Source organism: Triturus cristatus, chromosome 1_2 (assembly GCF_964204655.1).
Source record: "Triturus cristatus chromosome 1_2, aTriCri1.1, whole genome shotgun sequence".
Classification (NCBI taxonomy): Eukaryota; Metazoa; Chordata; class Amphibia; order Caudata; family Salamandridae; genus Triturus; species Triturus cristatus.
The window spans coordinates 532,461,037-532,487,141 of NC_140580.1; positions in this window are offsets into that span (position 1 = coordinate 532,461,037).

Genomic DNA, 26,105 nt, shown 5'->3' on the forward strand with positions numbered 1-26,105 from the left:
CTGACTCTTGGAGTTCACCTTTTCTGTCTAGGCCCTGGAGTGACCAGGTCCAGGGATTAGCAGGGCAGTCCTTCTTTGGTCTTCCCCCTAGTCCAGAGGTGATCTGAGGTTCTGGGTGCAGGGGGTGTCATATTTATGCCTCAAATGTGCCCACGAGGAAGCAAGTGGTCACTGATTAATGGGCTACAGGCTCCCTCCTACCTTACGGCAATTTCTGGCTATGTGTGGCATCTTTAGCTGTCCCAGAGTGCACTATTCTGCCCACTCCCAAGATGTCTGAACCCTTCTCTTGGTGTGGGGACCTTGTTTGCCCACCCTAGAGATGTGGCTATCTGTGCGCTACCTGCGAAACTGGTTTGGCAATTGGTTTCCCTTCTCTCTTCCCGCTGTCAATCCGTCTCCCTGATCAAAGGAGTAACCCCTCTCAAATGTTACCATGTGCCCATCCAAAGCAGCTTTACCTTTGAAGCTTGCTTTTTGAGCCCTTGGTGAACTTGTGCGCGAGAGGCAGCCTCCTTACCTGGTACACGTTGGGAGCACAGGACTACGGCTCCCAGGTTTCCTGGAGACTCCTTCCCCACCCGCAGGCACTTCCGCGCCCGGAGGCGCTAAAATCGAACGGCTCCCTCCGCGTCGCGGGACGCGAGCGGGCGGCGCCGGGCGAAGCCCGGGCAAAGGGCGGGCCGTCTGAGGCCGTCCGAGGCTGGACGAGGCTGGGCTGGGCCACGAACTTTGGCCCATACTTTTAAGGCTCTGGACTAGCAAGTAAGACTTCATATAGACTAGCGGTGTACGTTTGTAGCCTTAGCTGGGTGTATTGTTTGCTTGACAGTGTATACCGCCCTGTGAAGACATTGTTGCTTATTTTATCTATAGCAAGTTCCAGCAGACCTATTTATGTCTAAGCCTAGGTCTGTAAAACTAGCCGCCACAAACGATACTAGGACAATGGATAACTATCTTGTCAAAGTGGTAAATAATATTAATAAAGACAGGAGACATTCACTTGGCAGATCGAGTCCAGAAACATCACCAATAAGGTTAACCTTGTCCACTACGCCAATGCTCGCCCTAGATAGCGGCTGTGTTAACACTAACAACGTAGATGCAAATAATGACTTGGCTATCCTAGTAAGTTCTGAAGAGCGTGTTACCCCAAATGATCCTGGTTCCAGCCAGAGTCCGGCCACCAGTCTAAGGGATATTTCTACCCCATCTCCTGTGCGTAGAACGGTGCGTGCATGCAGGAAGGTTCCGGTCAAGAGGGTGGTGACCCGAAAGCCGAAAAAACAAGGTCCTGCCCCGCTAAGTAGGGGGGATACCCCAGAGTCAGAGCCCATTAATAATGCGGAGGGAAGCACTCTTCATCCAGCACACATAGAACACTTGGCTTCTATCCTACAGTCCAAACTAGAGGCTCTGATTAGCCCACTGTTGGAGAAGCTAGATTTAGTTTCACTAGAGGTCACCAGATTGAAAGGTCTCCTAGATTCTCATTTGACTCGGCCTTCCTCCCTGTCGACCCCTCAACCAGGTCTATCGGGCTCCACGGGCCATAGTTTATTGGATCCCGCATCCTATACCACTGTTAATACCAGGGAGGGCGGTCCTGGGGGCAGTACTCAGGCACTTCGGGCTGTAAATGCCTTGATTACCAACCCACCCACACAACTATCAGTGGGTACCCTACCTGCATTAGCACCAGCCTCACGACAATCTTACTTAGCACAAAAAAGCCACCAGAAGAACTTAGTAGAGGGGGAAGTTACTGGGACCAATAAACCCAGAAGGAATAATGTAGTCAATAATGTTGTCAACCTCCCACCACAGTGTGTCCCATACACAGTGGTATTAACTAACGTCCCTGAGGTTGACTCCTGCATTTCTAACCCTAGGCTGGAAACCCATGATGTTCTGAAAAATAAAACACTTGCTTGGCTGAACAAGAATTGTGGTTTTCCGCTGGCTTTTTCAAATGACTTAATATCCACTCGTAGAGTAGGCTGGATCGGTAATGGTAGAAAAAACATAAGAGGGGATTGCATCATTGTTAATTTCAAATATCCACAACATGTTGCCACTGTCCTCCTAAGAACTGCCTCTCTACCCTTCCAGGATAACCTAGTTTGTGCTAGACCTCTTGGATATTTTTATAGTCATTTGACCAGCACCCAACTACGATCACCCCAACAGCCAGAACATCATGGTTATGGTCCAATAAGGGGAATGGCTAGTCGTCTTTCTAATCTGCCAGTGAATGTATCTGGGTACCATAATGGTGGGGATTCTTATGGTCATCAATCAGTGAACAGGCGGATGGACAATATTCTTCCCCTCCACAATCGCTATACGGCTCTGTCCACATTGGAGGAAAATGATTGACTTTTTGACGTCACGAGAAAGCCTACCCAGTTACCAGCTTCATTTCTCAAAATAGCTACCTGGAACATCGCTGGTATAAAGAACAAAATTGGGAACCCGGATTGGCTATCGTCACTTAAGGACTTTGATATCATTGCTTTACAAGAGACCTGGGATTTGACGAATAGTTTTTCCATGGATGGCTATAGCCACTTTTGCATCCCAGCTACCAGCAGTATGGCAGGACGACCCAAGGGGGGGCCTTTTGAGCTTATTTAAATTGGACATAAAAGGTAAACTTTCTCAATGTTCATCTGGCTCGGATAACTGTCTGATTGTCGAACTTGTTTTGCAAGATAAGGCCAAGATCCTTTTTATTAATTTTTATAATTCTCATGCTAACGATTGTACCAGTCAAAATTTAGAAGTACTGGACAATTTTCTGTCAGCCTATAGTACCAATGTACATACTTTTGAATTAATATTATTAGGGGATTTTAATATACACCCATGCTCCCTACCATGCATTAGCCAGGATGTTGATGCTCCCCCCCTCTCCTCCTTAACGCACTTAGAACATACTAGGCGAGGTGAACTTCTTGAAATCTTCTTAGCAAGATGGAATTTATATGAATCAGGCAGTGGGGACGGTAATAATAGATCCCCTACCTTTAAAGGAAAAGACAGGGGTACCATTATAGACTATATTTTTTTGACTTCCTTTTTGTTAAATAATGTGACCAAATATTATACAGAGGTATCAGTTTTTAGTGACCATAATCCTGTTCTCTTAGAACTGATGCTTGCAGACGTAATCTCCCTAAAATCAGTCAAAGATAGAGGGGGAGTAAATCTTATGGTTAAAGACCAAAATCGTAGGTTGAAATGGACAAAAATAGTCCCTGAAACTTTTTTACAGGAGGTTCTGTCTAGGACTGAGGACGAAGTTGCAATATGTTTAGCAAATAGATCCGAGTGCAACAAGGTCATAGCGGCCTTTGATTACATTTGCTTAGAAATTGATCGTAGCCTCCAGAATAAATCCAGCTCGAAGCTGTTAGTGGGTAAAAGATGGTTCGACAAGAAATGCTCAAAGGCTCATTGTGATCTACTTAAAGCCCTGAAAGCCTCTCCCAAAATCCGTGCGGAGATAGTTAGTGCAAGGACTGTTTATAAAAAAACAATCCTAGAAAGAAAGAGGGTTTTGAAAGACAATGCTTTAGCGCAACTTCTAGATTCAGAAACTCTAAAAAATCGTGGTCTATTCTGGAAAACAATAAATCAGCCACTTTTTTTAGAAGACTCAAATACTCCTCTAGAGGCAATTATTCCTGATGAGGCCTGGATCAAACATTTTAGTGAGATATACACAGAATCTAACAGCACTGTTATCATCGCTGCCCACACAGAAGTGGAGGATGGGGAACTGAGTACCGCTAAGGTCACTGTCACCTTTGTACCAGCAGAAGTGGAACGGGCAATAGATTTGACCCCGAAAAACAAAGCTCCAGGCCCTGATGGGGTTCCAGGGGACGTTTTTAAACATGCACCCAAGTTTTGGTCTAAAATTTTATGTAATGTTTTTAACGTCCTTACAACTGATAAAATCCCGGACTCATGGAAAAAATCCATTATTATACCGGTCTTTAAAAAGGGAAACAGGCAAGACCCATCCTGTTATAGACCGATTTCTTTGATAGATTCATCGGTGAAAATACTGGGTAGGGTCATTTTATTAAGACTGAATGATTGGTTAAGTGAGAAAGGGGTCTTGTCAAATGTTCAGTACGGTTTTAGACCCAAAAGGAGCACAATTGACCAAGGTCTCAATCTGCACTTACTGGTTGAAAAATACACGAGGGCAAGGGAGGGGTCCATGTACCTGGGGTTCATGGACCTCTCGTCCGCCTTCGACCTTGTAAATCGTTCTAAGCTATGGAATATCTTGCTTAACATAGGCTTGGACAGGGCACTTGTTTGCCTTTTGGCTGACCTTCATTCTGATCTAACAGCTGTGGTTAGAGTTACCTCGGAAGGGCGTTGTACAAATAACTTTAAGTCAGAAAGAGGGGTGAGGCAGGGGTGCATTTTGGCTCCCCTCCTCTTTACCGTTTATATAAATGCCCTGGAACCTTCCCTAAAAGAGGCAACTCTTGATGTTCCGCGTATAGGTGAACTTGGTATTCCAGTTCTCATATACGCGGACGATGCTGTTTTGCTTTCCCGAACTGGTGTGGGTCTTCAACGGCTACTGGATGCTTTTGAAGACTTCATGGGTACTCTGGGCCTAAAGATCAATGTTAAAAAGTTCCAAATCATGATAATGGGCAAGGGAAAAAATAACAAGTTAATAAAAACATTTACATGTGGGAAACAAGAGCTCTGCAGAGTAGCCACTTTCCCCTATCTAGGGATAACATTTGATGAGAGAGGTACCTGGGGTCCCCAGATAAAAAACAGAAACATTGCTCTCGCTAGATCTTCTTCTGCCCTCCAGAGCTTTATTAAAAAATTGGGAGCAAGACCAATAGTTACTCTGTTAAAAATTTACAAAGCAAAAAGCCTGGCCATTGCTACATATGGCAGTGCTATTTGGAGCTACTGTTCTACGGAAAGCATGCAGATTACCGAAAACAAATTTTTAAGATCAGTCCTTTCCGTCCCCCTGTCAACCTCTACATATATTGTTCATTCTGAACTTGGCATGGGATATATCTCAGACCTGATTAAAGTGGCCCCTGTCCTGGCCTGGCTTAGGATCTGGCTGAATAAAGAAATTCCCCTTAATCATACCATCATAAAAGACTGTTTGAAGCTAGAAAGGGTAAGTAAAATACCGTGGCTGGCCTATATTAAAAACAGTCTTTTTAAGCTAGGGAGACCAGATCTCTTTTTATCCCCGTCCAAAATAACTGCAAAAGACATAGTCCTGATTAAAGGCTTGATGGGAGATATGTTACGACTAGACAGGGAACAAGTAGAACTTAAGAAACCAACGGTAAGGTCGGGTATTATCCTGTGTACTTATCTTGGCCCGGAACCATACTTAACTATTGTTAATTTGCCTTACCATCGCTTCCTCTTAACTCGTTTTCGGTTGAACCTGATCCATTTATCTTTGGGTCACTTTCCGACTTGGTGTTCTACGGAAAACCGTTTGTCGTGTAAGTGTGACAACTTCTCGATTCAGAACACACTGCATTTTTTGATGTTCTGTGATCACTTCATGGCTTTAAGAAGGAAATATTTAATTCCGATCCTTAAGGAGGCTGGGTTCATACAGGTCAAGCCAGCACTTTTGTTTCTCCAGCTATTACAGTACCCAAGGATAATATCCCATGTTGCTAATTTTTTAGTGGGGGCCATTAGGGTCAAGAAAAGGTTGTTGTCTGATAATCCTGTGTATTTGGGTCCTTAAACAAGATGAATCGTATATTGCCCTTTGATAATGATTACTCCATGAATATTTTTTAATTTGAAGATTTTATGAAAGTGATGTGTATAGCTTGTTTTATCTTAACTGACCTCTTCTTAATGCTTTTTTAGGATTGGATTTTATAGAAAGTATATATTTTTGTATTATTCACATGTAAATAGTAAATGTATGTATATATATTATGAACTTACTCTGTATTAATTACATTTTTTGATCGAGTGTATATATATTGTTCCTCTGTCTTTTTATGATATTGATTTATCGAAATAAAGTATTATGACTGACTGACTGAGCCAACACCCTGTGTGGCTTCCTGCGAACAGGAGGAACACCTCCCTCTTTGGCAAGCCTCTCTTATTCTTGTGCTTTGGACCCATTCACAGTACTTCCCAGAAGGGCAGAAGACTGTCTGATGGCCAGCATCTGTGAATGGCTACCAGATTAACTGGGCAACAGAATGGCATCTTTCTAAAAGTTGCATTTTAAGTGACATTAAACCCGACTTAATGCTCAAGTTGAACTTAATGTTACAGTTAATTTGATACCTTGAGTAACCAACTTTAGTAGTCCCATTCAGAAGTTAGCAGTGCTGAGATGTCAGCCTGTAACTCTGTACTTGACAATGGGGCTACTTGCCTTTCAACAGAAAAAAATTACAATTTGGGGTTTTTACCGTTGGAACATATTAAAGAACATGTCCTACTTAATAATATACAGCACCCTGCCTTAGGGCTCAATAGGCTTTCCTTAGGGGTGACATATATTTAATATTAAGGAAGGTTTGGGTGTTGCTGTACATTTAAATGGCAAAGTCGAACAAGCACTTTAAAAATTGCTCTTCCAGTCTGCAGTGTCAGGCTGGGAGCCAAGTTGTGCTTTGTCACACTTAGGGTGGCACAATAAGTGTTGCAACCATGGGTAGACAATTTGACGTACATGCCCTAGATATCTGTGGTGCCACATACTAGGAATTAGTAAGTAAGTTAACCTATGCGAATTGGGGGTAGCCAATTCAACATACATTTTGCAGAGGGTTAAAACACTGGCACTAAGATCTGGTTAACCAACCTCAGTGTCCTCTCTCCTTACAGTGCATCTAACAGTGCAGCACATTACTGAACTGAATAATGAGGGAATTATATCCACATTACTACTTCAACTGTGCTAAAAGTAATGACAGTAAATAAAACACTGCACCACATAAATTCTGCAAAATGCAATAGTTTGATACAAAATTTCCATTACCTGCTGCGAAATGTAATTATCTATGGTGTGGTTACTCATTTAGTGGTCAATGCTGTTATAATGACTCTTTCACTTGTCCCTGCTTTATTTACTTTCTCCCTACTCCATTCACTTCTTAGCCTTTCCCATTCACTAGTCACTGATTTATTCAGTGCACTCTGCTGCCCTGTCGCTGGCTACTGTACCTCACTTCCTTTATTAGTCACTTGCACTTATTTATTCGTCTGTCTGCCTATGCACACCACTCTGTCCCTTAAATTAGTCACCCTGTTTCTTTAATTACTCACACTGCCTTATTCCATGCTCAAACTCATGGTCAGACTGGTACAAAAAACAGGCCTGGGAACAAAAATAAAAGTGGCCACTGTTAGTAAATCTGATGGCTAAAAAAGTGGCACTCATTTAAAATCAGGGTGCACTTTATGGATGTTTTTGCAAAGTATTGGAGACTCCATGCATTTGTGCTTGCTGCCGTCAATGTTTGTGGTAATATCAGCAAAATAAACAGAACAACCAAATCCACCTGACCATAAAACAGGCCTAAGAGCAGCTGAAAATACCAGCCCACACACTGACCTGTCTGACCAGCTCTTCTGGCAGTGCCAGATTGCCCTCTAGTGAGTGTGTAAAATCTCAATTTGTTTTTCAAAATTTCTTTAAAATGATGTAAAATTTTAGGAAAACAGTTGCTAGCAGCTAGAATGAAAATTGATAAATGCAAAGAATACCCTTGCATTTAGTCATGCTAGATACCAACAGGATCATATAGTTAAGAGAAAATGTCTCTTGGCCACAGATCCTGCAAGGCATTTTATGTTCAACTCAATCTCCGCTGTGAAAAAAATCACATTAAATTTCGCACCTGAGAAATTTGACAACATTCCCATAAACAATTAAGTGAACTCCATAACATTTTGCCCACATAAAAGATTCATCTGGGCCTACTCACAATGAAGAACCACCACACTCCCACACCATGTCACACAACAGGAGAGTATGAGATACAGGGTTAAGGGGAAGGACCACACAACAATAAGATGAAGCAGCACTTCCTGGAACAGATCCATGCAAAAAGATAAACCCAGGATACATAGACGTTATCCCATGGAGGAGTACCCCCAAAGCAGTGAACCAAAAAACTCAGGATCAATTAAGTGCATTTAGAGTGCTGACCTGTAGATTAATAGTTGCAGGCAAGAACCAGGAGTGAGCTGAAGAAAGGATTTCTTGGAGCAGCGAGTTGGAAGTGCTAGGCATGCACTAGGAATAGTCCACAGGAAGGATTACTAGATATATGAGTAGGCTGAGGCAGGAAAACACCAAGAGACAACCATGCTAAAAATTAAAGTTGTGGGTCAGAAAGTGACACACTTCTGGGCCTAAATTCTAGACTTGGGAGCAAGACCTACTGGGTGATGAAGTGGCGTACTAAGTGAGCGATGTATTGTAAAAGTAGTTTTATATTTCTATGTATTATTTGTCAGGCATTTACATATTTATATCACTGGTAAATGTACATGATTTAGAGTCTGTGTATATATACTATATATGTGTGTGTGTGTATAGATATTTACAATATATTTATATATATCTATACATAGATATATATATACAATGTATTTATATATAACTATGACTGTTTATAATATGCATATTATACATAATTAAATAGAAATGGGTGTACGTATGAGAATGTGTTTATGTATGTTATGCTATAAAATGCATATCTCACACACGTGAAAGGGCCGAGCCCATAGGTTCTGGATTTATTTCAGAATTATGATCCGATGATTCGTTTTTATCGGCATGAAACATAGAAGGAAGAAATGCTTCATAAATGACAATCAATTCAACTGGGATTTCTATGGACACATAGTAACCTCAGACAACTACGTAAGATTAGTTAGTTTATTACAAAGCCAAAAATAACTTAACATAAAGACACCTCAACACAAGAGTGTAAAAATAGATCGGAAATAGCATAAAGCCAAATCTGCGTATCAGTCGGGGTGTTGAAACAAAAGCAGAACAATCAGTTCAAGAAGTGGGATACAGAAGATCAAAAAGAATGAGTCCAACCAGAAGTGTTATATAATTGAAAAATATAATAAAAAGAATCCATTAAAAAAAAGCATGAGACCAAGTTTCCCTGTATCAAGGGATGATGCGTATATAGCATTAACCTATCCCTACACTAATAGTACCTTGACATTACTACTTAAGCATCTTCCAGGACAAGGCATAAAGGTGTCAGTCTGTGGAGTCTCCCAAAGAAGTTTCTCCACTATCGATGGGTCGGATAGCATGAAGCTATTGAGAAAGAGATCGTTCTGAGATTCTCTTTCTCAGAAGGGAGAGAAGAAGTGGGGCTCTTTCCCTACTTACAACATTCTAATATTACAGGTATCTTCCCAAGAGTCCTTGAGGTTCACGCTATCTGCTCCAAGCACAATCTCATAGGTAGCTTTCAATGGGAAAGTGATGTTCCCGAGCTACAACACGCTTACCCTGGCCTCCTCCAGTGTGAAACACAACAATTTATCTTATCGACTTTAGCCCACAATGTATCTCCTTCTCTCCTTGCCTAACTAATAAAACAAAGGCATTATTCTAGCTAACAAGGCACTTCTTCCACCTGAAACACAAAATGTGGGAAAGAACAAGATCCACAGCACACATGAAATTCAAACTGTTCATTCTAGAGCTTCCAGGAAAATTGCATTCAGGCCTACAAGATTCAGCTAACATGAGAAAATGGCATATGAGCGCCACAGAATTGGTAGAACATAAGGCACGCTCAGCTAATATTCCTACCTACATACAAAATGACACGTTAATAAACACATTTCATTAGTGAATAATTGTCAGTTGCACAATATGAGTTCTTCATATTGATGTTTTCTGCTATTTACATTCACTTTCTATGTTCAGTCAGTCATAAAGCTTTATTCGATACATTGCAAAAATGACCATAACAGCACATGTAAACAACATAACATCACCATATAGCTTAATTACAGGGTACAATGATACAACTAAGCCTTCCGGATAATTGAAATATCATACTTTTCCTCACTTGAATACATTTAAGAAGGTAGGTAGCAGTAAAAAAACAAATATCTACTACATACATGTTAAAAAGCAGTTTCATTGAATCGTGCACGGTACGTACACCATATTTTACAAAAATTGGTTTTAAAAAGTGTATTCGTAAATGATGGTACAGTTTACATATCAAAAGTAGATGTAAAGTGCTTTGTGCTGAGATACCATCGCAGGGGCAGGGACCAACAGGATGTAATTTAGAGGAGGGGAAGGCGACCAGATTATGTACAATACCCAGCCTTAATCTGGTCAATACAAACCAATGAGATGCTCTAGTTACATTACTGAGATAGATTTGATAGCCATCTCCATCCACAAATTTATTATAAAATATACAGGTAACTAGTTGATCAGCGCTCACCTTCCGTCTTTCCCCCCAGTAGGTCATAAATATATTCTTCATCTCAGGTTTTGACAAAACTGAAGCAGCATAGCAATCCACAGTAATATCTATAACATAGATATCTCGGAAACTGGAGACAACATATTTTAGCCATGGGATATTGAGATAGTTATCAAGGGAGAGACAATCAGTTACAATTGCTCTATTTAAGGAGGACTCTTCCTTCAACCATACAGATCGCCACAGCATGAGTGGCCTTAAGGAGATCAAATCGGACAAATGGTGAATCCCTAGCTCTCTATGGATTAATTCATTAGGGGCTGATTTAGGCAAGCACAGAAGCCTTTTGAGGAAAAGATTTTCCTCCACTTGCAAAGTACTGTTCGATGTATATCCCCAAACCCCTGCTCCATAAAGGGCAGTGGACACACTACGTGCTTGATAAATTTGTAGCATGTCCCGTATACGTCTTTCCCCTAATTTAGCCACAAATTTAAAAACTCCATGGGCACTTTTTGCCATTTTTGTCCGCACATTGGTGGTTTCATGGGACCATCTACTGTCCTTTGCAAATGTGATTCCCGAATAGCAGAATTTATCTACTTGTTGGACCTTGTGCCCGTCTAAAAAATAGGATTGAGGTCTCCTAGACCCTGCCCCACAAGTCATGATAAAAGTTTTAGTTTTATTGATGAGTAGTTTCCTATTCTCAATGAAAATAGAGAAACTATCCATCAAACGTTGAAGCCCTAATGGGGTCCTAGCCAGTAACACGGCATCATCTGCATATAACAGTCCCGGTACGTCAAGGACATTGATCTTAGGAGCATCAGCACTCACCCCCTTTAAAACAACATCTACCTCATTAATAAAATGTGTAAAAAGAAGTGGGGCAAGAACACATCCTTGTCTGATCCCACGACGTAGCCTAAACTTCGTCGTACACTCCCCATTAGTACCATATTGTATACTAGTTCGAAGATTGGTATATAGTTGGGCAAGAAAAAAGACAATTCCTTCTGGCGCGCCCAATTCTAACAATTTGGCCCAAAGAATCGAATGATCAACCATATCGAAGGCACCGCTTAAGTCTGCAAAGCAGAGATAAAGGGAACCCGTTTTAGCCTGCGTGTACTTCCTTATGAGGAGATTTAAATTTAGACACTGGTCCATGGTTCCACGCCTCTTCCTAAAACCATACTGGGTGCTAGCCAAAATCCCATTATCTTCTGCCCATTGTTCCAGCCTTACCAAAAGAACCCTACTCATAATTTTGACAGAGGAATCCAGTAGGGAGATAGGGCAGTAGTTCTTAACATCCCCTCTATCACCTTTTTTTTGTAAATTGGGATATTAATAGATTCCTCCCAAGTTGGTGGCACCCCATCGCCTACAGCAGCATTAAATACATTAGCTAGCAGAGGTCCCCACATCTCAGGCACAGCTTTATAAACATCAATAGGGACCCCATCCGGTCCCTGTGCCTTGCCCCCTTTGCTAGCATTAATACTCAATATAACTTCTGCGGTGGTAACATCCAACGGGATAGAGGACCAAGGTCCACTACTATCATCTGGTGGTAAATTGGTGTTAAAAATGGTGGAAAAATGAGTTACACATGTAGCCTTGTTGACATTAGAGGTAAGTTCTGGGATCATATCATCTTTAAGAAAAGGGCAGTTAACTGTTGCCCAAAATAGAGCACAGTTAGATGTCTCGGCTGCCTGTGTCAATTTGTCCCAGGCCTCTTGCTGTAACTCCTTCTTGCGCCGTTTAACCTCTATCTTGTAATTCTGCCTGAGTTGGTTAACGACATTCATATCTCTTGGCCTGACGGCCAAGCCCTGCTTAAGCTCTAATAGCTTTGCGGTACAGGCATGATCGAACCGACCTTTTCTGGGAGCTAATTTCCCAGGGACATTTTTGGTAAATTTATTTTCAATGACTTTCTATGTTAATTCTTCACGGTACCATTCAGTAGCCTAATACACATTATGATTCACATTATTACATTTCATGAGCCTAACACTTCATGTTAATATAACAAGGATTATATGCAAATGCGCTCTACACTTCTAATTATAATACACCCCTACAATTAAAATGCGGTTTCCGCTACATGAGTACCCCCCTCTGAGGACCTGTGTCATCACATAACCCTAAGGTTCCCTGTAGAGTAGATCAATATAAACAGATGTCATAGCCTCTGTCTAAACTCCTCCAACCACTTACGATTCTCATAGTGACTGTCCTACAGTCTTTCCATTCTTCGTTCTCTCTCCCTTGAGGAATTCTCTGCTTGTCTCGCCTTATGCCGTTTGTATGCTCTTATCATACCTAGCAAGATGATAACACAGACAACAACAATTATTATTGGCTTCAAGATATTTCCAAGGATTCCCTTTCCTAAGTTAGCAAACCAACCTCCAACTATTCCAAATCCTTTTCCAATCTTATCCTAAACTCCCTCGGTAGCCAAGTCATGTATCTCATGATGTATTTCAGTGATGTTACTTATGTATCTCCTCAGATCATTACTGTTATCAGGAATGTAATTGCAACACTGTTGGACCTTCAGCACGTGACAAACTCCGTCCTCTTTTGCCAATAGCACATCTAAAGTAAGACAGTTTTGCATCACCATTGCCCTTTTCAAAACCATCTCTCCATCTATGAGCCAACAACGACTGAGCTGTGTTAACCGACAACTTATTCACAATGGTAGACAACCTTCTAATCTTCCCTCTTTGTTCCGAATCTAGAGTCATAGGACCATAACTTCCTCTACCCTTGTGAGCTAACATCTCATTGGTCCACACACAGTCTCCTTCTCTATTATTAAGCTTAACGGTTAGGCCTCTATGTCTATCCTCTACAATTTTCTTTTCTATATCGGTTAATGTGCAAGCTAAGTTGTGTCTATGCGCATAAGCAGTACTTTGGGTACAATATCCTTTCCCATTCTTTTTTCTTGCTTGTAATAATCATATTTGTTCAGATGTTTGAAGAATGGAACTTCTTAAAGTACCAAATCATAATTCGAGAAATAGAACTCATAGTGACCCTTTCCATAAAACTTGCTAAGGAGCAAACTACAACTAATGCCATACATCAATGGGAGGTGGTGATACCTGAAACACTCCTTGACCGACACCGGTAACTGCATACACACATAACAGTCTCTCACATCCATAGTATTTACATACTCATACAACAACTTTTCATAAGCATTCAGACTGTGACAACTCTGCCAGCTGCACTGAAACCATGCTTTGAAGACATGCTGGCTAATGGACATACAAGATACTTTGTTGTAAGCCTACTGACCTCTGGCTACTTCCCATACCAATATGTCAATGGGTCTTGTTCCAGATAACCTCTGTTGGGTTAGTCAGATAGTCTTGAACTATCTTTTGAATTGACAATGATGCTGCCAATTGCTATGACAGTATTTCCTATGCCCTTGATTTAAGTCATACTGAATGAAGCCAGCCCATTGCAGATGTTGGCAGTGAACTTGAAACAGTTTTTACAGTGGGTTTTGGAGTAGCTGGTGGCGGTGTTGGTTGCTGTTTCAGAGACTGTGAGGCAACAGCACCTCCCTCTGTTGAGGTTAAAGGATACCTTACAGAATGTCCGCCTGACCTCAACTTTGCAGGCATTCATCTTTTTCGTCACTCACTTTACTGACAATCCAAGTCTTGCAAACTAAGACATCCTTTTAAGCAATAGGATTGAAATTGGGCACCGCTTTTTTGTTTTGTGGATCCAGTATCATGGCACAGATGTAGTCTTTGGAGGGCACAATCACATTTTGCAGTTCTTGTTTAGAGTTTAACCTATCCAACAAAGAAGTTGCTTCTTCATTGACATTGGTGAACATTTGTTGCACCTTTTTCAAATGATAATTAAAAAGGATTGCTTGGCTTATGGTACTGTTCTGCTAGCTGACTACCCGCATCATAATGTTGAAAGCAGCATTTGTATCAGGCACTCTAATAGGCTCCATTTATCCACCTCTATTGTCATGAACTCTCCTTTGAATTTGATAGACTTGTACTGCTCAAACGGTGTTGCAGCACATAGAATGTTGAATTTTAACATGTTGTCACCTCCTTTAAAAGGGTTTTTGCAAGTAGTTTATTAGCACGCTGAATGTTAGGGAAATACCTCTTCCAACCCTCCTCAGAGTGATGCAAAGAAAACACAGAGACCAGGCAGGGCACCGGAACAGCCACGGTCTATTGGCTGGCTGAGACAGAAGTCAGACGCACAGCCATAGTATTACTTCTAGGAAGAAGCTCCTTCTGAATTGAGTCATTCAGTGGTGTCTTTAGATATGTTAAAAAGTGTTGTCACCAGCAAGACCCCAAAAGGGGACACAGTCCAAAAATGGGTAATCATATAGAAAATAGAATTGCCATATAAGCACCACACACAGTGCAAAATATACTCTTTGCAGTATAAGCAAACAAGGGAACAGGAAACAGGGTGAGCTAAGCTTAATTTAACCCCTTCGCCGCGGCAGGAATTCCTTCGCGGCACTGGGGGGTTTGAGGGCAGTTGCAGTGGCGCTGTGCTCGTGACGGAACCACTCCGTCACGAGTCACGGGTGAGCTGTGCTCATGACAGAGTGGTTCCGTCACGTCTCCACCCACTGCGCTAATCGCCCGCACAGGCGGGGAATTAGCGCCGCGTGGGCGGAGCGGCCGCCAACGGCCGCAGCATGACGGAACCACTCCGTCATGAGCACACGGCACTCGTGGCTCATGACGGAGTGGTCCCGTCATGAGCACGGAAAGGGTTAAGAGACATGAGACCTCAGAGTGTGGTTTATGTTGACAGCTGTTGGAGATGTCAGAGAGGGCAGTGGAGGGCCTTGGGTCAGGCTGGAATAGATTTGTAAACGAGGAGAAAGCATTGACCTGTAGAGCAGAGCAACTGGTTCAGGGATAGAAATAGCTAGCTTACTTGATTTGGGATAGTGCTGGAGAGATTTAGAATTGATTACAACATCTATATACACATGGACATGGCATTACACAGAATTTAAATGAAATACACATATTGTCGCATAGATGCACACCTAGGAGATAATCATTATTCAAACATAGACAAGATGATATACTAGCACTCAATGCATTTATATGTAATAGCTCTATAGCCATTAATTCAAACATTTTTCTGTGCTTTCTCTGTCTTGTAGTCTAAGATTATGCGGGCTAGGTCCTGCTCTGTAGGAGGTAGACCTTTAACTGCAGAAATTGAAAGGATGCTCTTACTACTCAATTGCTGTCCCATGGAGCAACAACACTGAAGACAAAACAATAGTATCACGATTGCTATGGAGATACCCAATAGTGCTAGAACTAAGGTCTTCAACTATCCTGTTAGTAGCCACAAACATAGCCAGAACCAATCATCAGAATCTATAATCTTTTCTGCTCCAAGGAATATTTGAACCATGTGCTTAATGTGGGCCACATCCCTTGCAATGTTTCCACTTCTATTTAGAAAATAACAGCAAGATGAATTGAGTTAAACACACAGCCCTCCTTTTTGTAGTGGCAGGAGGTCAAGAGCAATCCTATGTTGAATAGTCATGTCAGCTAATAAGGGCCAATTCTAAATCATATACACAATACCCAGGAATTAATATACGTATTAGCTAAACAAATAGACCTTGTCTTGCCTTCAGAATAGGTGCATGTATAGCTCTTTTATACCTTTGAGCAAAATACCCCAAATGTAATGGCTCATAGGCTGTAATATACTTTGCAACTGAAATCTTTGGCGTAAGATAGGAAATAGCACACAAGCCTTCCCAGTGCCGGGGAAACACCTTATATGCTTAAGTGCCCCAAATGAAATACATATCTATGTGTTGAATGTGTGATATTTATAGAGAAGAAGGTCTACTCTCTTCAGAAATTGAACACACAATTTGTAATTAATCCATGCAGAATTTACAAATGTAACATTTGGCCTTGGTGCCATGTAGGAGCAGCGAGCTGACCATGAGGGATATTCTAATATGTTAGAAATCACATTTGGTGCACTAGCACAATCATTTTTTTGCTCAAATAATTGTATAGAATTGTATAGAGGACCATTAGGTGTTATTAACAGTGTCTCACAAGCTATAGTGATGTTCCACTAATGTAAAGTGTAGTTAACTTGTTTCCCTTGTACCTAAGTTGTCCAGTTCCTACTTACTGTCTGTACTTTATATTCCAATTACCCCTGGTATCATCAAATATCAATATTTTAGGACACTTGCTACTTTCTAAATATCCTAAGTATTGGGAAGCTGTGTTACATCCGGTAACAATATGCTCTATACATACAGGAAATGCCTTTTCCTCAGCCTTGTTTTCCACCGTGGGTTACACTTGGTATTGGGCTTGATTATTTGGCAGTATGGTACACCGTGGGTACAATCCAATCCTTCCTGTTCCAAAATCCCAAGTTACATTGGATATAAGACATCCTTTTCCTTGTGTGTAATTCTGTATAGGCACAGGTGTCTCATATAAGCCAATGGGGAAGCTGGCGTGTCTGGATAACTCTCTACAAATCCAGCAATTTTCAAGACCTAAAGCTTGGACTACTTTCTCATGTACTGCAATGAAGGGATGTTCAGCAGGTTTTTGCAGTCCAGGTAGCACACACATAAGTAGGGTACTAGAAAATATTGTTTGCACTATGCAATGCATTTCTTGAAAGCGATAGGTATAGCTGTGGAGTGTTTGTCTGTTAGTCAGTTCCAGGGCACTTTCTCTAAGTGTCAGTAATAAAAAGGTCTGGAGTGTGCTGTCATCTGCTTTTCCTCCTGTTCCATAGTCGTCTTGTTCAGGAGCAGTTTCACAGAAATGCCCTGCGGTGTCCTCTTCAGTCTATTTTTCGGCAGGTGAAGATCATCACCTTTTTTCGAGACTTCATTGCATGCTTGACTCAACAGCATCTGTTGGTGTCACCAGATCTGTCACTTGATGATGAACCCTCAACATGGCTCTTAAGAATGGTCTGGTCTGTCTCCCCTTTTTCTTGGATGTCTGACTGCTCCACGGGTGGCTGGTGCTTATCTGTCACAGGTACCTCGGCCTCAGACGGCGTTGGTGCAGCTCTGATTCGTATTCGATGCAGCCACTCAGGACGTTGCTGCACCTTTACCGCCATCCGTGTCACCAGGAGCATCATATGGGGTCCAGTCCACCTAGAACTAAGAGAAACATCTTTTATTTTTCTCACCATGACCATGTCTTCAGCTTTAAAAGGGTGTGTGAGCTCTCAGGATGCAAACCACTCATGTCTAATCAAAGCATTCATCCCCTTGTGCCATGTGAGTGGGTCAATGAGCAAGCCTTGTAAGGGGCACTAACATACTGCATGGGACCACAAGCCTCCCATCCCAGTGGACCCAGAATCCCTCATCATTCTGCTCACATCCAGAATCAATCCACACTCTATCTGTATCTTGTGTTGCAGAACATTGTGCATCTTTCACATCAGGTAGCAACAATTGTCTCTAAATGAGCTGCATTTTTGGAATGCTTTTTGCTGAGGACACATTGTATGTTGAACTTTCAACTATGATGTATATTGTTGTTATAGTATACACTGCTCTGTAATCTGTGTCTGTTAGTCTGCAAATATGGTCTCAGTGTGGTGAATGTCTCTAACCTCAACACTGTAATGGTCAGTGGTCTCATCCGAATCCCCGGGTGCAGGTAATATTGTTGCCAAGTTAACAGGTGGGCATCTTTTAATGGTGATATTAGTGTTAGACAACAAAGTGACCTCATAATACGTGCTCCTAGTTGCCGAAAAATGTTGTGTTGCTACAGGTGACAACAACTATACAGAATGTGGCACATAAACAATACAAGGGTAGTCCAACACAATAGGAGCTGTCCTCTCTACCATCACAGCTGCAGCCACTGTTCTCAAACAAGTCAGATGCTTATTCACTGCTGAAGGCAATGTCACAGAGTAATACGACACATGTCTTTTCCTTAACCATTCTGCTGAGTCAACACCCCATTTGCAATGCCATTTTTCTCTGACACATAGAGATGAAAGGGCAGTTTGTAACCAGTGAAGAACCAGAACCTTATGGGCCTGGCGGCGCAGGGTATGCCTTAATCTCCTGGGTTCTCCTGCTTCAGCTAACAGAGACACGGGGACACTCTGTCGGCGTAAAAGATCAGATTTATTAGCTGCAGCTAGTATAGTTGTCCTAGAAGTACACACGGTATGTTCTCAGGAGACTGCCACTTCACTCCGTGGTGCACAATCTTATATAGTACATAGATGGCATATAGATTAACCAAAAACACACCCAATACATACATGAAGAACCAATAAGAAAGGTTCGAAAATAAAACGTGGCCAATAGAAAAAGTTTAAAAACAAAGTATCGAGTAACCCGAAGAAGCCTCTCCTTCAACGGTGTTTGTCACCCCTCCTTACGGGTTAATTTATTAACGTGTCTGCAACTGACTTGCAGGTGGCGAGATACATTTGTGTGTTTTGGAGGACAGTTGTGACACGAGAGAATATGAGCAGAGAACAGCGAAGGCCAGAAGATAAGATAAGGTCAGAAGAGAATAGTGTGAACCAACAGATAGTTGAGACAGGGATTAGGAAAACCAGACAGGGATTAGTGTACTCGGCCAGTCCCTAACATCAGCTTTGTAAACAGAGGCAGAAGGCTTATTTTGACACGATACTGCAGGAAAAGCAGAAAAGACTTCGTTCGTCGTACTGCCTGAGTGAGGGCAACACAAAATGGCGGCGAATTACAAAATGGCGGGTTAATGCGATCGCGATCGAAAATTGAATTTCCTCAGACCCTCCTTTTGCCAGATCTCAGGCAATAATACACAGACTCATGTTAATCTGAGTTGATGTCAATGGCCATGAGGTCATCAAGTTGTTGTTGCAACATCATTTTAATATTCTCTGTTCTCTGTGACTTAGGGTTTGGGATGCACATAGTAGCACAAAGGCCACAAATGGTGGGGCTACAGTGCATACAGAGACAACAAGAGAAAATGATGGCCAAAACCATTCCAAGGAATGTTAATACCTTCCATCCCCACTTAGACAGTAGTCCCCAAAACCACCCCAATAACGACCAATCTCCTTCGTCTTGATGAATCGACTCAGAGATTATATGTAATTTAGAGATGGCCTGGTATACTGTCGGAGCATCATCAGGTATATAAATACAGCAACTTGATTTGATCAATTTACAGACTCCACCACAGTCTGCAAGAATAACATCTAAGGCAACTCGGTTCTGTAACGTCATAAGACGATCCGCCTGTAGTTCCGCTGTAATATTACTCAAAGCTCCTACCGTGATGTTTATGGTAGTCTCTACTACATGAACCAGTTGTCTCATATTCCACCTGTTTGCCATAGGACCCCAAAAAGGAAGAAATCCTTTGAGGAAGTCTCCTCCTTCTTGTCCTGCTGTGTCTTTGGAATCAATAATTCCTCTGCCATATCTGTTTTTATGAAAATTTGAAGAAGCGGTGTATGTAGGGGGAAGAAGAAAAGCTATATAGCATGTTCCAGAAAAATCAGTCGGCAACCACGTATAGGCTCTATCATGACAGATGAAATACGTGCCCTTATATGGCACTAACGACGGCGAGTTCTGAGATGAATGGATGTACGTATGGGAACAAAAGCTTTTTCTTTGTTCGGTGTCAGCAGTCTGGCCAGTTATTTGCAAACAGAAATTGCCTTGATGAGGTACAGTCCAAATTGGTGGAGATTTTCCCTGTTTAACCTTATCACTAAGGCTAGTGATATAGTGAGTGACGTTCCAATTAGTATATGCTTTTCTCTCATCAATAGAAATTTTACTATTCTCCATGATTTTAGCCATAGCTACCATTCCCTTTATCAATGAACTATGTCTGAAATCGGGTCCACCAAAATAAGAACTGACAGGTCGTTTAAATCGGCTTTGATAGGCGTTAGAGAATATTGCAAAATAAGCCCAAGCGGAACCTTCATAAGAGAACGGAAGGACTAAATATGGCATCCCTTTTTCTGTGGTATGAGGCATAAGTCCACACACCCAACAATCGGTTGTATTAATTACTAATTGGTGTTGGTGTAATAACTGGATAAATGAATTATTGTAATATTCGGTTCTTCTAACGAGTTCATGTTGAGGAAGTGTATGAAATAGATGTGGAGAGATAGTAGAATAAGAAGGCACAGTGATAGAAGAAAGGACAACTTTTTGCTGCATAGCATGAACAATCCAACCTATACACGCCAATAAAATACACAATAATATGAAAACACATAAAGTTATACCACAACGACTATACATTAATTTACAGTATTTTTCTTTCATCTTATTCTTCTTCTCTCTTTCTTCTAATGTAGTCTCCATCTTCTAAGTGGATGCTCACGGCAATCTTCCTCAATCACTTGGTTATGATTATCTGCCGTCCTATGACACTGCACGTCCTGCAGACCTATTGTCACTCCTCAGGTCACAACCAAGACTCCTACCGTGACCCTGCACCCGGGATAGAAGCTACATGGAAGAGAGAATCTCAAGTTTTCTTCTTCAGTCTAGGTCTTAAATCGTAATGAACCTTATCAGATGCAGTCTGATCCTGAAACAATGTTCTTGGATTTGTGGTATTCAAGCGAAGATGTGGTGGTACAGCTTCTTGGAGAATATCGTCGTTTTCTTTTTCTGACAGTGTTCCATTTAAGCGTGCATCACTAAAAGGTATAAATCGGGGAACCTTCTCGCTTTCAGAGTCACTTATACCCTTACGGACCCACTGATCAAAGGGCAAAGGCAAACGCACCTTCTTACAGTGCACGCCGTGAATCCAGTTCTTCTTTCCTTCAACTTTCACTGCTGTACGGGTGACTAAAAGAACCTGTCGAGGTTCTTTCCAGCGAGGCTCCAAATTCTTCGTCCTTTGGAAATTCTTCACACAAACCCAGTCACCTGGTTGGATGGAAGGACCTGAGTCTGTGGAGGCCTCTGGCAAAGCGCTCTGAACCTGTTGATGGAGAACATGCAATTTAGTTGTGAGGTTGTGCAAATAATCAATCAACATCGGGTATGGTATATCAGAATACTTTTTAGGGCGAGGGACTCCCCATATATTAGCTGGGCGTCCGAAAACTACCTCATATGGGCTAAGTCCCAAACGAGAATGCACAGCCGTTCTGGTGGATAGAAGAGCCAAAGGTAGGGCATCGGGCCAACTAAGGCCTGTACTGGCTAGTATGTTAGCAAGCTTGAGTTTTAGAGTACCATTATAGCACTCCACTAGACCCGCTGACTGTGGATGGTTTGCCGCATGGAACTTTTGCTTGATGCCAAGACCTGCACAAACTTTTTGCATGACCTGGCCCACAAATTCACTCCCATTATCACTCCAGACAATGCGCGGCAAACCAAATCTAGGGAAGAACTCTTTTAGAAGTACTTTGGCTGAAGATAAAGCAGTGTTGTCTTTCAGGAGATAAGCCTCTATCCATCTGGAAAAAGCACATACCACCACTAGAACATATTTGAGATTGTTGCATCGTTCCATGTGAATGTAATCGATTTGCAACAACTCAAATGGATAGGTGGGAGGAGCAAAATGACCTGCTGGAGTTGGGGTTCCCTTTCCTGGATTGTACATTAAGCAAATAATACAATGTTTCACTACATTATCTGCACACTTCGGTATTCCTTCATTCTGCCACACTGGAGCGAGAAGCTTGCATATTCCTTTCGCACTTAGGTGGGCTGGACCATGCGTCATAGCAACTACAGGTAGTACATAGGCATCTGGTAACAGCCAACGTTGGTGCTCTGATAATTCTACCCAACATCCCATCTCATCTAACATTCCCGTACTTTCTTTCCACTTACTCAATTCTTTCTCTGTAGCCTCTTCTTGAATTGATTTCACACTTTCTACTGTCCTCATATTCCTCTTTCTCTGACCCAATTTGCAGGGCCCGCAACATACATGCGACTTGTAGCATCTCTGGCTGTCCTTTTCGCTACCTCATCCGCAAATGCATTCCCGCGACCAACATCGTCAGTAATCTTCTTATGCGCACTACACTTCCCAATTGCTATCTGGGTAGGTAAGGCAAGTGACTCAAGAAGGTCAGTCACCAACTGACCATGTTGTATCTTAGTGCCGTGGGAGGTAAGGAATCCCCTTTCTTTCCACAAATGCCCAAAATTGAACGCCACACCAAAAGCGTACTTGCTATCGGTATACACGTTCACTCTTTTTCCTTTGGATAACACACACGCTCTGGTTAAAGCTATCAGTTCATCTGCCTGAGCTGAATTATGTCTGATGCGTGCTGTTTCCACGATTGTATGCAAGGTAGTAACAGCATAGGCTGAAGTTGTCTCTCCATTAGGAAGCTTGAAACAAGAACCATCTACCCATAGCGTTCCATCCGGATTCACTAATGGTGTATCTGTTAAGTCAATTCTACCTTTTGTCTCTTCCTCAGTACGGAGGAAACAATCGTGTTGTTCTTGAACACCTTTCTCTTCTGGAAGAGGCAACAAAGTAGCTGGATTTAAAGTGTTACATCGTTTGATGTGTACGTGGCTAGCCAAGAGTGTCAGCTCATATCCAGACAAACGAGCACTCGTAAGATGCTGCGTTTTTGTTCTGCAAAGTATCCACTGCATGTGGCACCATAACAATGAGGGTATTATCTAGCACCACTCCAGCCGACTGACGAATAGAAATTGCTGCTGCTGCTGTCGCTTTAAGACAACTAGGCAATGCTTTAGCTACTGGATCTAACGTAGCCGAAAAATAGGCACATGGTCGCTGTTTATCTCCAAAACGCTGTGTTAAGACTGACAACGCGCAACCTTCTCTTTCACGAACATAGAGCGTGAAAGATTTACTGTAATCAGGAGTACCTAATACAGGAGCACAGAGCACAGAGCAGCACGTAAATCAGTAAAACTCCTCTGACATTCGTCAGTCCATGGAAGGGGCTGAGGCGTATCTTTCAAAGTAAGTGCCAACAAAGGTTTGGCCAACAGAGAGAAGTTAGGAATCCACTGCCTACAATAGGAAGTAATGCCCAGAAAGGCACGTACCTCTCTTTGTGTGGATGGCACAGACATTTGCGCAATTGCTTGGATACGTTCCATCGCATTATCTTTAAATTGCTGAGCAGCCTGTATAATCGTCATACCCTGTACTTTCCTATCTCGTTTTTCTTGCTTCATTTTTCTTTGTTTGGCTTCCTTACGCCAAAGGCGGAAAGAGTCAAACATTGCCGGCCGGGCTTTTCTTTTAAATAAAATAGCTTCCAAATTATCTAGTATGTCAGGCTCAAAACTACCATTTTCTGGCCATTTTAAAACACCATTATTCTTCGTGTATTGGATCCATGCCTCGTTAAAGGCAATGGGGCCAACACCATGTTTAGAATAGAGCTCATAAGTGGGAGTTCCAACCGAAGGAATCGGACAAGAGTCCTCCAGCCGGGGATCCCTATTACAACCAAAGCAACAAAGTTTTCTAAACTTAGTCAGACCAGGCATCATTATTTCACTGGACTGTTCACAAACATCAAGGGGGTTAAATCAATTAACACAGCACAAATGTACTCACCCCTCGGCTTCGGTTATTGCAATACCCGAATCAAAGACCCAAAGAACCAAAGAACCATGTGGGAGCGACCCACCAATACTTAACTAAGATGTCTTCTTACACCAACAGAGGCCCGTCTATCGACTCGCCTTACCATACATCACCAAAAAGAGGGCCAAGGCAGGGCGGCAGTCAGGGCAGCAGTCGTCAGTAGCCGTCAGGAAGGAGTAACCACGCTGCAAAAGACCTTCGGACCACTTTCGACATACAGGGGTCGCTTGACGTGGTTCGCGATTCCTCCAGAATTTTCTTGCGGGCTTCCTCTCAACCTTCAGGCAGAACCACTACCTCTGAATCCGCCCTACGTTGGGCGCCAGTTGAAGAACCAGAACCTTATGGGCCTGGCGGCGCAGGGTACGCCTTAATCTCCTGGGTTCTCCTGCTTCAGCTAACAGAGACACGGGGACACTCTGTCGGCGTAAAAGATCAGATTTATTAGCTGCAGCTAGTACAGTTGTCCTAGAAGTACACACTGTATGTTCTCAGGAGACTGCCACTTCACTCCGTGGCGCACAATCTTATATAGTACATAGATGGCATATAGATTAACCAAAAACACACCCAAAACATACATGAAGAACCAATAAGAAAGGTTCGAAAATAAAACGTGGCCAATAGAAAAAGTTTAAAAACAAAGTATCGAGTAACCCGAAGAAGCCTCTCCTTCAACGGTGTTTGTCACCCCTCCTTATGGGTTAATTTATTAACGTGTCTACAATTGACTTGCAGGTGGCGAGATACATTTGTGTGTTTTGGAGGACAGTTGTGAAACGAGAGAATATGAGCAGAGAACAGCGAAGGCCAGAAGATAAGATAAAGTCAGAAGAGAATAGTGTGAACCAACAGATAGTTGAGACAGGGATTAGGAAAACCAGACAGGGATTAGTGTACTCGGCCAGTCCCTAACATCTGCTTTGTAAACAGAGGTAAAAGGCTTATTTTGACATGATACTGCAGGAAAAGCAGTACAGACTTCGTTCGTCGTGCGGCCTGAGTGAGGGCAACACAAAATGGCGGCGAATTACAAAATGGCGGGTTAATGCGATCGCGATCGAAAATCGAATTTCCTCACCAGGTAGCCCCAAGGCTGCAAGTTCATTAGTACATACAATGCTGTTGGGTGCATCTTGTAGTGTACATTGTCACAGGATGGCATCATAGGATATGTACTCTCGGGATCCGCTGGTGGCAGTAACTCATCCTACCAGGAAAGACAGCAATCCTTTCTTGGTGGACGGAGATTGCATGCTCTAAATCATATTTATTCTGTCAGGTGATGCGCGACATGTACTCTTGGATACCACATAACCCAGGTAAGTCACCTCTTTTTGGAAGCACCGACTTTTCGCAACCTGTTGGTCATTCAGCAGAGCTACAGTGTCTTTTTTCACAGGCGGCAAGTGATAGGGATACCACAAGGAGATCATCAGCGTACTTTCAGGTGTAGGCTGTCCAGGTCTGTCTTCACTGCCTGCGCATAGTCTGTAGGACTGTCAGTGAAACCGTGAGCGAGTCTTGTGACAGTGTTTTGAGTATCTTTTATTCTGAAGGCAAAGAGGTACTCACTCTCTGGGTGGACTCTAATACTGAAAAAAACATAGGAGACATCTATAACCAAAAAGTGGACCGTCTCTACAGGTATGGAAAATAATTTAGTATTGGTGTCAGGTACAAAAGGTGCTAAGGGAACCACAATGTTTATCCTTCGTAAATCCTGTGTGAACCTATACTGTCCATTATCACCCTTGGGCAATGGAATGAAAGGACTATTACAAGGGCTAGTGCTCTTTGTAATGAAACCCTGCTGTTAGAGAGACTCAATCACAGGTGTAATCCCCTCCTCTGCCTGAGTCGTCAGTCTGTACTGATAACATAAGGTAATTCTGCATTATCCTTAAGTGTCACTTTTTGGGGAGGTCATGTTTTC